Raw genomic sequence first — 14,248 nt, forward strand, 5'->3', positions numbered from 1 at the left:
TCAAAGTGTTTCATCCTTAAAAAAACAAACCAAAAAAACAAACAAACAAAAAAACACCCCGTAATTCTACCTACTGGTGTATCTCCAGGGTTGGGATCTAGGAAATGAGTGAATTCAAGGAGAAGAGAATGAGATGAACCTATTTACGGGGCAGGAACAGAGATGTAGATGTAGAGAATGGACGTGTGGACACAGCGGGGGAAGGGGAGGGTGGGATGAGTTGGGAGGTTAGGATTGACGTATATACACTACCATGTGTAAAATAGCTAGCTAGTGGGAACCTGCTGTATAGCACAGGGAGCTCAGCTCTGTGCTCTGTGATGACCTAGATGGGTGGGATGGGGGGAGGGAGGTCCAAGAGGGAGGGGTATATGTATACATATAGCTGATTCACTTCATCGTACGGCAGAAACTAACACAATGTTGTAAAGCAACTATACTCCAATGGAAAAAAAAAAGAGAATAAGAAACCTTTTACCTGTCTTCTGGATAAAGTTATCATGTTCTCCATGGTGAAAAAATACTGTCCTCCTCCAATAGCAGAACTACAATTCACTTTAGTCCAAAAGCATTTCTGAATGCCTCCTGAATGCCCTTGTGTCAGATACTGGGAAGACCATTAGGGCTGCTACCAGCCTATCCTGCTGCTGAGAAGCTAGCAGTCTAGGGGACCAGGGGGAGGAGAGGAAGGGATCCTTCTAAGCAGAGAATGTTAACATCCTGTGGTCCGGCATGCAGAAGGAGCCAGGATTGCGTCCTGCAAGAGAGCTGCTTTGAGCTGGGTCTTGAGAAAGGGGCAGGTGGAGGAGAGGGAAGGGAAGAGGGAGGACTCAGAAGTACAAGATACATAAATTACTATTAAGTGGCCTTTGAGAGTATTTGGAGGAGGTGACCTTTGTCCTCACCACACCATCTTCCTTCTTTAGCCACTTGGAATTCCACATTCAAAGTTTCGTTTCTTTGGTTTGCTCCACTGCTAAACTACCTCGCCCTAAATAAGTTTACCTGATCCCTTCCTGAAAGCAGGCTCGGTTGGGAGTTAAGTGAAGGATGGACGCAGGGGAGAATGAAAGGAGACTCCCAGACTCGCTCGCCCTTTCCTTGCAGTTTGCATCAGGACTGGCCTCGATCAGTTGGACCACAGAGGAGACAGTCTTTTCAGTCCTGGGATGCGGACAGTCCTGGGATGCCCTGCTCACCCGCCCCCGGGGTGGGGGCTGAGGTCACAAGGGCCAACGGGAAGAAGAGGCACCAAAGGAAGAGGGGAAGAATGTTCCAGAGACACGCTCCTCTCTTTGGAGCAGCAACTGTGTATAATTAAGGAAATGTAATCAAGCGCTCCAAAACAATAACAACTGCTTTAAATTGAATGGGTCAAACCAATTAACGTCTCTTGTTATTTTTAGAACAAATACTAAAAGATCAGTAATCCCTCCTTAAATCGGGGAAAAGCAAGGTTGCTGAAGTTTACTTGCAAATTCCTTCCTTGGTCTGCAGTCAGAGCCAGTGGACTGGAGGGCAGAAAGGTGGTCAGGGAGTGAGCGGGTGATAGAGGCAAGTCAGGCTGAGAAGATGGGGCTGGAGACAGAGATTGGGGAGGAAGCAAGGATGCTCCCAACTGGGGTCCATCAAGGCCCTGAGCTGTTGTAGCTATGGTGCTGGTGATGATGGTGGTGATGGTGACGGTGGTGCTGATGGTGACGGCAGTGATGATGACGGTGGTGACGATGGCGACTGTGGTCGTGGTGACGGTGGTGGTGGTGAGGCTGGTGGTTAAAGACCTGCTGGGGAGTGAGGACTGGCCAACAGCGCATACGACGAACCCTTAAATCCTAAAGAACATTACTAGGACCCTGCTCACTTACACCAGGCTGTTCTCTGTGAGTCACTGCATTCCAGTTCCCATGCCTGTTCACTCGGTTTTCCCCCAACAGCTTTATGCCTCTGGCTCACCACGAGCTTTGGAAGCATCACCCTCTTGATTACTTCCACCAGGGACATCTTGAAAAGGTCAGCCCAACCTTACTTGTTTATCTCTGACCACAAAGGCTGTCGCAATCTTAATTCAATCTTGAAACTCAGAGCATTTACAGATCTCTGCCTTAGGGCTGCCGATCTGTTCTACAAGAATGGGAACGGAATTGAGGCTGGTTTGTGCCATAATCACTTCTGTACCACAGCTTTTGTGAAACCAGGAAATTGAAGGGAGTCATAAAGTAACAGACGCCCACAGAAAAATTTAGCCAGTAAATATTCCAATGAAAACTAGCCTTTTGGGATGATCTATACCATCATCTCAGACCCATCAGGCCCATATTAAATTTTGCTAATACCAATTTCCCTTTATTACTATATGCAGCCACTGTAGGAAGGACTTCACGTGCATTATTTCATTTAACAGTCTTTAAAACCCCAAGAGACATTTCCCCGTCCACCCATGAAGGAACGAGAGGCTCCGAGGTTAACTAACTTGTCAAATGCCCACAGCCAGTGAGAGACAATGCCTGGGTCTGAAGCCAGGCAGTCTGGCACCAGAGACTGACTTCTTCGACTCTGCTGGCCTGGCTCCCTGGGGAACCTGCTCTCTGACGGGCTTTGACAAATGGCACCTCCATCCTTTGTTTGTAAATGCCAGGCAGAAGGCTGTTAATTTTCAGATCGTGACCGTTTCAGTTCATTCGTCTAAGGCCTGCTAAGCCTCCTTGGTGGATATACATGAACCTTAACCATTCTTCTAAAGCCTATAAAATAGAACTGGGATAAGCAATTCAAATGAGTCAGCAGCAGCAATTAGCTAATACTCCAGTCGCTGAATCCTGTTCAGGGAGCTCCTTGAGAATTACGGAATACCATGGTAAGTGCATTTTATAACGGAACTAGCAGCGCCAGGCCACTTCTGCAGTGTGGGCCTGGACACTTTACTGTTTCTTGACTATTTACTGAAGCCCACATCTATTTCTAATTCAGTGGAAATGACGACTGCTCCAAATCTCTCTCGTAAACATGCTCCAGTGAGTTTTTAGAGAGATGACAGATAAATGACAGCTTTGCATTGCCAAGGGTTAAATGCTTTTCCTGAGGGATCCTAAGTCTTGGTGCCTTGAGAACAAGTGTCAGGTTCTAATGGAATTGTTCCGTGATAAACCGCCAGGCTGTATGACAAGCAGCTTTCAAAGAGGCTCTGCATATAGTATCAACAGCCGAAGTTAATTTGAGTTTCTTAACAGGACCTCTTTGCTTTACAATATAAAAGTGCCTTGGGATGAAGCAATTACCCTGATTTACCATCTTCTCCTTGGTAGAATATAAAGACACAGCAGAGCCTCACAAAAGCAGTAACATAACCAAATGAGACCCACATGCGAAGTCCCTACTATGCTCTTCTAAAGTGCCCACTTGCAGCCTGCAGCACAGAGCCGGCATCCATCACTGGCATCCAGGGTGAGAAGAACGCCTACTCCCAGGGCTTTTCATGGTAGAGCCAATAAATTACTTTTCCTCCACTAAATGCTCAGTTAAATTTCATTTTCACTTTACAGCGTCAGTTGCTAACCTTCAGCTCCTAGGATTTTAAAGCCGTACACAGGATGGGTCCTATCTTCCAGCGTGCCTATGTTGTAACCAGGATGCTCTCCCAAAGCACCCCTGCGCGGCCCCTCAGAGTCATGGGCGTGGTGCTCACATGGGGGGGGGCAGAAGGGTGGCTGTGTCCCCTCATATACCTTCCTGACGTTGATGGGTCGGGCTCCTAGAAGAGGAGAGCCCTGCGACCCCGAACACCAGCCATAAACACATGGCTCCAGCTTCTCCTGAGCCCGACTCCTCGACTTTGTGTCCTCCCAGAACCACGACCGAGATACGCACTGACCTGCTGACGGGGAATCTCTGAAGGCAGGTAAGAGCTTGGGCTCCTGAGGTACAAAACTAGCCCCAGGCTAGGATGAAAGCAAAGAGAGCTTCCCCTATGGAGAGTGCGTTAAAGGGACAGGCACGGCCTCAAACACCTTCCCACATCTGAGCAGACGGGCCCACCGCGAGGATTTTCCACGTGGACAGCACAGATAGAAACTACCGAAATGGACTCAACCATTCATCTGGGAGGGAAGGAGGCCCTGCTTTGAAGATGAGAATGGCTTCCTTTAGTACAAAGCAGTTTATCCAGCTCAGCCAGAAGTCTCAGTGGGTAAAGGATGCAGCAAAGAGGGAAATAAGACAGTAGTGATCCTCAGGACTGAAAGGGAATGAAGACACCCCCCACCCCGAGGATGGAGCCTCCGTGGTCCCCAGGGAGGCAGGACTGGAGTGCGAGGCCCAGGGCTCCCTTCCTGGGTCACAGAGAAACAGAAACCCCCGGGCAGAGGCCCCCCCTCAACATCCTGTCCTCCACCCGCCTCACCTGGACCTCAGGCCTCCCCTTCTCCTCTCTCAGGGCGAATCCTTCCTCCTTGCCACGAGGACCCGCCCCCCTGGGCTCTAAAGCCCCCTTCCGTTTACTCCCCACCTTCCATCCACCCTCCACCTCCCCACAGATGCACTTCCCCCTATTTGGTCACCATCTGGGTCTCAACTGGCTTTTTCTCCACAGCAAATAAACCCCTTCAAGGCCCTCAGCTTTAAAAAAGAAAAAAGGAAGGAAAGAAAAGGAGGAGCCTCCCCTGACCCCCTGTCCTCCTCGGGCTGTTGCTCTTTATGAGACACAGATTTCTGCAGAGCTGCTCTCTCTCCAAGGCCTGGTTCTCCGAAACCCATGTGATCTGCGTTCACACAGCAAAGTCCCCCTCCTCGCGGGGCCTCCACGGACACTCCTCACTGCCCAGCCCCCCCACACGGCCAACACCGCCACCTCCACACGCTCTCTCCCCGGGCTGTGGGGCTGCGAGCTTGTTTTCCTCCTGCCTCTCGGGCTACTCCCGAGTGTGCCTGCGTGTTTCTCTTCCTGCACCGCTCCTGTAAAATGTGCTGTCACTCCAGGCTCTAGGCCTGGCCTCTTCCTGGGTGACGCTGTGCATTCCTTGCCTGCAGGTGCCGTTTTCACGTTGATGACGCGTGCAAGGCTCCAAGGGGCACCCACGTCTCCCTTCTCCGCTCCAGACCCAACTATCCAACCATCCACGTGGTCTCCCCAAGTCAGGCTTCCCACAGACACACAGAGCCGGTCTCCCGAGCGCACCTCCACCTGCCACCCCAGCCTCGGCCTCCGTTCTGTTTGCCCACATCAGCACCACTAGCCACTACATCGCTCGGGCCAGAAAGGCGGGAATCAGCTTGGCTCCATCGTTCCCATGCCACTGCCCCTCATCTCCAATCAGTCCCCAGCACTGTCAACGTCACTCAGATTGGTCCAGCTCTCTCCTCCACCGCCCGCTCCTCAGTCCAGGCCACCCTGGGCTCTCTCCAGACCCCGGCAGTGCCTCCGAAAGGGTCTCCAAGCTGTTCTTCCTGCCCCAGTCCAATGGCTTCTCCAGAGTCAAGCCAGAGTGGGGTTTTCTGAAACAGAGATTTGATCATGTCACCGCTCTGGTACCACCCTGCCGCTGGACAGAATCCAACTCTGGCAGCCACAGCCTGGAAGGACCCCGGCCCCTGTTCTCTCCCCACTGTCAGCCCTCAATCTCCCCAATCTCTGAGCCCAGGTGTGTGCTACTCTCTGTGCCTTCAACACCTCTGCTCTCCACCTGGCCCCCTCCTCCCGACCCTGGAGGTCTCAGCTTAGCGGTGTTCCCCTCTCAGAAACATTCCCTGACACCCCCAAGAGACCAGGGGGCCCTTCATAACTCCTACATAGAAACCTACGGTTTCCACATCACTTTTCTTGTACTGATTATCTGAATCCTCCATTAAATGGTTAGTTCCACAAGCAGAGGGCCTATGTGTACTTTCTGTATTTCCAGCACCTAGAATATTGCCTAGCACAGAGTCGGCAATGAGAACAATGCTTTAAAAATAGATGCTCAATGGTTGTTTAATATTTTTTCTCCTTCCTTATCAAAATGTGGCCTATACACATTCCACAGTTTGAACAAACAGAATGAAAATCCACTCAGATCTTGGATCCTAAAATATTCTTTATGGTTATAGAATATAATAATGAGAATCACAATAATGCCAATATTGGCCAACTGTCTGGTGCTGGAGAGTTTATAAAGAAAGTTGTATTTGTTCTCATGTTTATCCCTCTCTACAAACCTGTTATGTACCCCTTATTTATGCAAAACACATTTTAGTAAATGAATATATATAATGAAATAAAATCTGTGTGTCATAAACAGCTCCTTATGCTCGTTTTACAGATAAAGACCTTTCTTCAATGAAAAAGTAGGACTTAGAAAATTTAAACATTATTCTGAAATAACTGTTAGAATCAAAATTCTAAGTTCTGCATATTAAAGACGATTTAAGTTTTTAAAATAATATATTTTTATTCAAAAAATGTTCCGTTAACACTCACTATATACAAAGTGCCGGCTAGTCTGTGGCCCACACCTTGACACAGACGCCTGAGGACGTTCCTCCATCTTCCCGGGGTGAAAATTCTGTAGTCAATTACGCTTGACTTAGAGGAAAATGTTGAGAATTATGAATTATTTGAACTCTACATTTCTATAATTCGTTCTGTGCTAGTGACACTAAAGATGACTGATTCTAAATATCCATATAACAGTGTCAGAAAACCAAGGGGTCCTCCCATGGCTGCTGTATCACTTACACGTTCCCCCATTTCAACTAGACATGCAATCTATCATAAAACTATTTTATTTGATTCCCTAGAACTTTCAGAATATTATATACTATGGGGCTGCCTACACATGATAACTATCACAGTTCTTTAAGAAACGTTTCAAAGAGGACACTCACTAAGTCTGTTCTGACAACACGTTTGCTTCATGTTCTCTTAAAATGTCACCTTCTCCTCTCCTTTCCTCTCCTCCCTCAGCTCTTGCTCTTTCTGTCTCTTTTTATGTTTCCCACATATGCCCGTACACAACAGAGTAAGCCCAATGTCACAGGTAATGTAAGTAGCTCTGTGATATTAGGATAAATTTATTAATGTCCGCACCCCTCAGAATTAGCTGAGAACAAAGCCTGGCTCACAGGAGACACTCAATGGCCGTTCGTTGAATGAGTAGATGAACAGATGGATGAATGAATCACCAAATTTCTTTTGCACTAACCCCACCTTCACTGAAGCCAGGGAGGAGAAGCAACACTGGGAGTGGATTTGCCTGGTCCTCCTGGGACAGTAAAGCATGTGCTTGGACACACAAATGCCTTTCAGGTACAAGGCGTTGATGAAGCTAGGCTTCACCAAATAATTTTTTCTTTAAGATTTGCACAGGGCTTCCCTGTTGGCGCAGTGGTTGAGAGTCCGCCTGCCGATGCAGGGGACACGGGTTCGTGCCCCAGTCCGGGAAGATCCCACATGCCGCGGAGCAGCTGGGCCCGTGAGTCATGGCCACTGAGCCTGAGCGTCCGGAGCCTGTGCTCCGCAACAGGAGACGCCACAACAGTGAGAGGCCCGCGTCCTGCAAAAAAAAAAAAAAAAAAAAAGATTTGCACAAAGAGACATGAAGTGTCATGATGTCCTTTCGCAATGAAAAATCTACATGCATTTATAGAAGATACTGTAACATCTCAGTGGGAAACATCCTAGAAAACTACTGAACTTGAAGCTTTCTTAAATAAGAAGAAAAGCACTCAGAGTTGGCTTGGAATTATAGAAATGACATAGCAAAGCCTCCCATTAGACAAGACTATCTCCTCCCACTGGGCCCATAACTTCCAAGGACTCTCCTCTACATTCAAAGGCATCACCATTGGGCCAGGAGGGAGAAGACCCAGGGGCAGTAGTTGGGAGCTACTCCAAGCTGCAGGCCTTCAGCTCAGGCACGGTAAACAAAACCAATCCGCACGCTGATCAGTAAGAAGGGAACGGGGTGTTTGGAAATGTGAACATGTTCTGCCAACGTGAAGTACCACGAAGAGCTGGATGGAAGGTGATTAAAACACCCATAATGCAGAAAGAAATACCACCCCTCATCCATCTCAGATAGGTGGCCTGAGCAGGCCATCACTAAATGCTGACTTTGACCCAGGCATCTCCTACTTAGGAATATACTCTTCATATTTAGGGTACCACCGCAAAACAATTATTAATTAAATTACAAAACAAATACAGATTTAAAACCAGTGGAGTATCATTCCTAGGACTGCTTAACCAACTACAGTACTTCGTACAATGGAAGAGTATGTAGCTACTGGATGGTGTGGATCTAAATGTACAGACATGGAAAACATCCAAGACATATAAAGTGAAAAGAATAAGTTGTAGAGGGAAGGATGATATAATCTCTCTGACATAGAATAACGTGTGTGTGTTTATGGATACATAAAAACGTTTAAATAGTTATCTCTGAGATGAATGATGGAGTGGTGAGGATGGGAAAGAATTTATACTCTTCTGTCTTCCTTGGTTATTTTATAGCCACATATTACTTTTTGAATAAAAAGCATTATATTTTAGAAATATTAACAGTTTTAATTTGTTCTTCCCCTTCTGAAGTATCTATAAACGTGCAAAATGTAAAATTAAGGCGATGATTAGTAAGTCATGTGCTACACTATACCAGGATCCTGGCTCTCCCTACCAGGCCAGGCCTATTTTCTCCACTCTCCTTCTCTCCTACCCACCCCCTCCCTCCCCAAGGATGAACTAAACCAACTCTCCACACCTCAGCTACAGAGTTTAATCCAACCGAACTCTACATCAAACAGGAACTTTCTGAATCTCTCAGTATTTCCCCTGTACTTAGGCATGCCAAGAAAAAAAAAAAAAAAATCACTGTGTTCACCCGGAGAGCATCTACTTTCTCCCTGCACCTGCCCCAGTATCATCTGGGCCTCAGACAAATTACCTGCATGATTCCCGAGGATAATTCAGAAGACACCAGGTCATCTGATAGCAGCTCTGGGAACTTCCCTTTAGGAACTCAACTTGTCTGCTTCTTCCAAGACATACAGAACCTCAAGACTAGGAACCCGAGTGCAGGGGCATCTGGGACTTTCGACTTACAGTGGGATAACAATTGACATCAGAAAGGGTTTGGTGAACTGCCAAGGTCCTCCAGGAACTCTGAACCCTACTCTCCTGGCTACAGATTTACTAACTGTCCACTGCCCTCCAACTCTCTCCTACCTTAGGACTTCCCCAGTACTCTTCCCAGTTTTTGTGTGAAACTGTCTCCTTATCTTTCATCTAATCAAACTTCGTTTGCTGTTTGAGAAATACTATTTATGATATTAATTTATTTTCAACTTAACAATTTTTGATAAAAATGAATGTTTCCTCAGATTATGTGTTTCCTTTGTTTCCAATATTTATGTTTCAAGCAGTTTGTCTCTGACTAGTTTTTACAAGTCTTACAGAGCAACAAAATTATCATCAATAAATGCAACACCATCTCTTAATATTAGTATTAGACATATCACATTTTCTTAAACATTAAAGGCTGTGACTAATCGCAACTCTAACAGCATCTATAAAAATATTGGTAATTCTGCAAATCCAATGTGCCATTTCCTAGCCGTGTCAATTATTTACCAGGCATATTAAATTCACAGAAGAAAAAAGAAATATGTGAAAACTGCACATCTTTGCGAATAATTAAGGAAATGCAAACTAAATCAAATTGAAATCATTTTTTTATGTACTCAATTGGAAAAGATTTTTAAAAACAAGTTGGAAAGATAATATTCAATCCCGGTAAGTATTGGGTGTCTCCCACATGGCTGGAAACAATTGTGCATTTTGTAGTATATATTCAGAAACTTTAAAGAGAACTGTTTACCTTGCTAAACCCCTTCTAGGAATCTGGCCAAACAAAATTGTCAGAAATGTAGAGATACATGTAGATGAAATTTTCATCAGAAAATTGTATATAACAGGGGGAACAAGAAGCAACCTTGTGAGCAATAATCAGAAAATAATGAAACTATTGTGTATGTTGCAGCCATTAAACTCATGTGTTTCAGTAATATTTAATGACATAGGAAATGCCCATAATGTAATATTAAATGAAAAACAGGATAAAAATTATATAAGCAATGTGATTAAAGTTTTGTTAAATTTATACACAAGCATATGTATGTGTGTGCGCACATATACACGCACACATATATAAAAAATCTAAGAGAATACCAAGACGTTAACACCAGTTATTTCTGAGAAACAGAAAAAATAAAATTTCCTTTTTCCTTTGCTTTTACTTAGTATGTTTGATGCTGTATATTAAATATTTGTTATTCTTCATACATATTAGGATGGGTATTCTCAAAAAAAACCCAAAATAACAAGTGTTGGCAAGGATATGGAAAAACTGGAACCCTGTACACACTGTTGATGGGAATATAAAATGGTACAACTGCCATGGAAAAGAGCATGGCGCTTCCTCACACAATTAAAACTAGAATTACAATATGACCAAACAGTTCTACTTCTGGGTATACACCTGTAAGATTTGAAAGACGGTCTCAAAGAGCTGTCTGTACATCCGTGTTCACAGCAGCACTATTCACAACACCCAAGAGGTGGAAACAACCCAAACAATGAGTTACTGGATAAACAAACTGTAGTCTATACATACAGTGGAATATTACTCAGCCTTAACAGGAAGGAAATTCTGACACGTGCTACAACATTATGGGCTGAACTGCGTCCCCCCAAAATTCATATATTGAAGCCTTACCCCCAGTAGCTCAGAATGTAACTGTGTTTGGAGATCAGGCCTTTGAAGAGGTGATTAAGTTAAAATGAGGTCATTAGAATGGGTCCTAATCCAATCTGACTGGTATACTTATTATAGGAAGAGGAAATTTGGACACACAAAGGAGAAATCAGGAAGGCCTGTGCATGAAAAGACCACAGGAAAAGCTAGCAAGAGCTTGTCCTCTGCAAGCCAAGGAGAGAGGCCTCAGAAGAAACCAAACCTGCAAACACTTTAACCTTGACTTCCAGCCTCCAGGACTGTGAGAAACTAAATTTCTGTCATTTAAGCCCCTCAGTCTGTGATATTTTGTCATGCAAACCTAGCAAACTAACACATACAACATGGATGGACCTTGAGAACATTATACTAAGGGAAATAAGCCAAGATCTTGGTTTCTAACACCATTCTTCAGTAAAGGAAACCAGGGCTTCCGGGAGAAACAGCTGATTCTCGGACTGAGGCAGGACAGATACAAGACAGGTGTGAAGCAACGTGCAGTACCAGAAAGCAAGAAAAGTGCTCAAAACAATAACTACAACAGCACAAGGATGGGCATATGTCAAAAGGATACAGAAGTCAACTGAAAGGGTTTCCAACAGCCAAAGCTGGAGCAATTTCAGCAAAAAAAATATAGTACTGGATTATAGCCCAAAGTATAAAAGAAATATCTGTGAGTCCATATTATATAAACAAATAACTGAATGAATAAATAAACCTCCCATGCAGAATGACTACAAATGATTTACATATAGCTACCCTACCTTTAGGGGAGTGACACCTAACTCTGCACTCCTTAAGAACTACAGCTATACGCAACGACATAAAGAAATCTCACAGACGTCGTACTGAGTGAAAGCAGCAATACGGAGAAGACCTACTATATAATTCCACTATATAATTCATTTGTATGATGTACAAAAGCAAGTAAACTACAGTGCTGGGGTTCAAAATAGTGGTTATCCCTGGGGAGAAAGGAAAGGATAATGACTAGAAAGATGCCCGAGAGGGATTTCTGATGCTTTGGAGACGTTCTACTAAACTTAATCAATGATCTACGCTCTGTCCATGATCTAATCAACTCAATGCACTGAACTTGAGCCCTATTCTCATACTACATGTGAAACCAAGCTCAGTTCAGAAAACAAACAAAAAACCTGCAACTGATGTTGATGAAATGTATGGATCAAGTTTCATTTTTTTTCATATGGTGATCCAGATGACCCAGCACTATTAGTTGAAAGGACCATTATTTTCCCAATGCTCTGCAGTCCCAACCTTTGCCAAAAATTATGTCTTTATATATGTGTAGTTCTGTTCCTGGATTCTCATTTCAATTTCATCTGTCCATCTGCCCACCCCTGTGCCAACAAAATATGTCTTAATTATTACAGCTTTATAATAAAATCTGACTATCCAGTAGAGTTAGTCCTACAATCTTTTTCTTTTTCCAGACTGTCTTGGTATTTTTAACCCTTTGTATTTCTCATACATATCTGGAATCGGCTTGCTGATTTCCACACAATTCCATACGCAATTGTTTGGGAGCTAGTTTGGGAATAAGTATGCATATCCTTGTATATGTCATGTCTGTATTTCCTCCGTTGCCAGATATGGAAGCATAGAAATGGCGTTTCCTTGGGACTTCCCTGCTGGTATAGTGGTTAAGAATCCACCTGCCTATGCAGGGGACACGGGTTCGATCTCTGGTCTAGGGAGATCCCACATGCCATGGAGCAACTAAGCCCGTGAGCCACAACTACTGAGCCCGCCTGCCACAATTACTGAAGCCCACATGCCTAGAGCCTGTGCTCCGCAACAAGAGAAGCCACTGTGATGAGAAGCCCGCGCACCACAACAAAGAGTAGGCCCCGCTCCCTGCAACCAGAGAAAGCCCGCACGTGGCAACAAAGACCCAACGCAGCCAAAAAAAAAAAAAAAAAGAAAAAGGAGTTTCCCTTCACCTGGGTCCCTGAGTGATGTCAATGTCACCGAGAGCAGCCACTCACACTGACACGTTACGAACATCTAGCACGAGCAAGAAATAAAACTTCATTATTAAAAATAATTTTTTCCATGGCCCCAAAACTTCTATGGCCTTGGGGTACGAGGAGAGGTTAGAAGAAAAAGGTTTAAGATTAAATGGATTTATTTTAAACATCTAAGCTATGACTAGCTTACTGCATACACACTCACACAATGCAAATGTGAGCTACATGATTCGTCAAATCCGTATGAAACATCCCAGTTACTTGCAACTCTCTAAAATTAACTCAAACCATTTACCAGATGGTAAATTCTGGAAATAAATTTAAAATATGCAAAAAAATACTATCTGACTTTTATATGAAACACAGAGTACCTAATTATAACTTCATATTTTAATTTTGAGAAGAGGAAACAATATAGAATTCTATTTCTAATATCAGCTTTGAATGATAATCCATTCTGATTTGCAAAATGGTCTATGTTTTGTAAGCAATAGTATTTCCCACTTGAGATTTTTATTGGACAATAAAGGCCATATGGCTAAGAATGCATCTGGATTAATTTTAAAAAGATGCAAATTCTTATAATCCAATGTGCCTCTAAAACTTTTTAAGAACCTCTGCAACAGCTTTTTGTGTATCCCAAATTAAGATTTACTATACAATAAAATTATGTAGTAATAATATACAACCTTTATCTAAAGTCGTGTGACTCCATTATTTATTCTTGCTACACTGCAGCACGTAAATCATGCAAGGGAATTCTCGAGATACGTATTATTTAGAGCACAGAATTATTGTGATTCAATTCTCAAGAAGTGAAGCAGTAACCTGTTACTTGAGCCTGGCAAATCAATATCAAATGCTTGTTCTAAGATTGCTTCTCACTCTAGTCATGCAAGTAGCTTGACAAACTGAAATATCCACATTGACAAAGGGGTTGTTCTATTTGTTTTCCGAAAGCTTTCCGGTATGACTCTATGCTTAGTTTTACGACCAAGAAAAAAAACAATTTCCTTCTTCAACCTGTCAATCAGAAAACACATATAGAAACAGTGATTTTATTAGAACACATAGAAGTACACTGAATAACAATGTAAGAGGAAATGGAAATATAAAATGGCATTGCATATAAAATATACACATATAAAATAGAATTAACATACACAGAAAACAAAAGAATTAACATACATAGACTTAAATGCAAAAAAAAGAACTAAATACAGAAATTAAAGCTAAAGGGACAAAAATCAGTTGAACAGACTTACTTCCATCTTCAGTTTTCAAGCACACCCATCTCTTTTCAGTTCAGAATTCAAAACAATAAATAAATAAAATCATTAGAGCAACTAGCTTTTCCCACTACCATGAAAGTCCACTGAAACCTAATTTTCCTTTTTGTTTTTATCTGTGAACACCAAACTTTCCAGAGGGGTGATAATGCTGGCCCACTTATATCAGAGCATCAATGAAAAAAAATTTCTCTTTAAAACAAAGAGT

General features: G+C 43.5%; 1 protein-coding gene across 10 annotated transcripts in view; it reads right to left on the reverse strand.

Annotated features, from left to right (window-relative positions):
• The window catches only part of AFF3 (AF4/FMR2 family member 3), a 618,492-nt gene that overhangs the window by 487,242 nt on the left and 117,002 nt on the right, over positions 1 to 14,248 (reverse strand). The gene's annotated exons all lie outside the window — the stretch shown is intronic.

The sequence above is a fragment of the Phocoena sinus genome, chromosome 13, assembly GCF_008692025.1.
Source record: "Phocoena sinus isolate mPhoSin1 chromosome 13, mPhoSin1.pri, whole genome shotgun sequence".
NCBI lineage: Eukaryota > Metazoa > Chordata > Mammalia > Artiodactyla > Phocoenidae > Phocoena > Phocoena sinus.